At 50.4% G+C, this 2,128-nt stretch overlaps 1 protein-coding gene across 2 annotated transcripts in view; it reads left to right on the top strand.

Moving 5' to 3' along the window:
- The window catches only part of AFAP1 (actin filament associated protein 1), a 99,430-nt gene that overhangs the window by 93,811 nt on the left and 3,491 nt on the right, over window positions 1–2,128 (top strand). The window lies entirely within an intron of this gene.

Raw genomic sequence — 2,128 nt, 5'->3', positions numbered from 1 at the left:
AACATCCGTGTCTGCCCCGTCTGTGCCCACTTCCCACACCCCCACATCTGTGTCCTCCAACATCCGTGTCTGCCCTGTCCGATTCATCCCAGGATTTCTGCTGTTGGTGTGTATGTATGCTTTGTGTCCTCTTTCTGCCATTGAAATGTCCGGTGTGGGAACTACATGAGGGTGGGGCGTCTGACCTCCTGTGATACCATGGGGAGAATCACAGGGGATCGCTGTGAGGAGGGTGGGTCACACACAGCTCCACCCACCAGCATTAGGACCAGCGCTCCCTCCCACGGCCCTTTCCCTCCCCTCCTGTGGCCATACAGAACTCACAGACAGTACTCACAATTATGGGGTGTATCAGGGAAGGGAACAGGTTATCCTGATGGCACAGTGGTTAAAGCACTCACCCACTAACCAGAAGATCAACAGTTCAAACCCACCAGCCGCTCCACAGGAGAAAGATGAGGCTGTCTGCTCCCGTTACAGCCTTGGAACCTGTGGAGCCGTTTTACCCTGTCCTGAGCTCTGGTAGCATAGTGGTTACGAATCGGGCTGGGAACCACAAGGTCAGCAGTTCAAGCTCACCAGCCAGTCCTCAGAAACCCTACACAGGGTCCTGATAAGTCAGAACCAACTCGATGGTACTTAACAATGACAAACATAGGGTCTCTGTGAGTTGGAATCGACTGGACCTCCGTGGGTTGGGTTTTCAGACAGGCTCAGAGTCAGATGTTCAGTCAGGACAGCCTCTTCTCGGCTGTGTCCACAGGCAGGTCTCTCCCAGCTCCCATTGCCTCGGCTCAGCCTCTGCCCTGCTCGGGCCAAGGTTACAAAGCTCTGAAGCTTCCCCAGTAAGTGCCCAGAGGTACCAGAAGGTGCTCCGGTTTCTGCTGTGTGGGCCGGGACGTCCTTGGTCCCTGGTTCTGTGGAATTTACCACCCTGTGTCTGGGGTTCTGCTCTACGCCTCTCTGTCTTGGGTCTCAGAGCTGTTTCTCAGTCTCTTGGGTCCAGGAGGTTCCCAGTCCAGATACCCAGGTCCAAAGGATGCACACTGCTCCCACCTCACCTTAGCAGTGATAAGGTCCCCTGGAATGGCTCATTTATAACCCAGCAGATGGTAAAACTGACCAATTCTCCTGTGAGGGTTCCAAACGCCTTATTTGCATGGTCCACCCCAGGGGTGCCACATACTTTATTTACATTATTAGTAAGTCATCCAGTCCCCTTGATAGGCTGCAAGCACCTCATTTGCATAGCCCCGCCTAGTCATTTGGTGGGCGTTACAAGACCATGGTGAGAAAGGCCGTCCATAAGTGATCCGTGGAACTGCACAGGGGAAAATCCGTAGGGTGGCACCATGGAGCCCGTCTGGGGGTGGCAGGGACGCCCCCTGCCAGCATTAGGACTGAGAGCACAGATTAGGGTGAGACAGAGCTGGCCCTCAGGGAGGGAGCCAGACACATAATTACTGTCACACCTTAGAATTCATAGAATAACTTTCTAATTCTTATACGTTATAATTCCTGTCATACCTTAAGATTCTTGTCATATCATAATTCTTATGTTGATGCTGTTGTGTTATGTATGCTGTTGAGTTTGTTCCGACTCATAGTGGTCCTATATAGGGTGTGTGAGAGTGATTGGTGGGTTTGAACCACAGCCTTGTGGTTACCAATCCAATGCTTATCCTTTATAATATCTTATAACTGTTAACCATGCTTTATAATTCTTGTTATACCTTATAATTCTTGTAAAGCTTGTTGTTATTGTTGTTGTTAGGTGCCATCGAGTCAGTACTGACTCATAGCGACCTTATGCACAGTAGAACGAAACACTGCCCCATCCTGGGCTAACCTATCGTTGCCACGATTCAGCCCACTTGACCAATCCATCTCGCTGGGGGTCTTCCTCTTTTCCTCTGTCCCACCACCTTACAAAACATGGTATCTTTCTCCAGCAACTGGTCTCTCCTGACAATATGTCCGAAGTATGAGAGACAAAGTTTGGCCATCCTGGCCTCCAAGGAGCACTCTGGCTGCACTTCTTCCAACACAAATATATTGATTGGTTCTTTTGGCAGCCCATGGCACTTTCTCCTCCAACACCATAACCAAAATGCATCAATTCTTCTAC

The sequence above is a fragment of the Chrysochloris asiatica genome, unplaced genomic scaffold, assembly GCF_000296735.1.
Source record: "Chrysochloris asiatica unplaced genomic scaffold, ChrAsi1.0 scaffold00319, whole genome shotgun sequence".
In the NCBI taxonomy this organism is placed as follows: domain Eukaryota; kingdom Metazoa; phylum Chordata; class Mammalia; order Afrosoricida; family Chrysochloridae; genus Chrysochloris; species Chrysochloris asiatica.
Note: the sequence above shows the minus strand (reverse complement) of the source record. Positions and strands in the feature narration are given on the sequence as shown.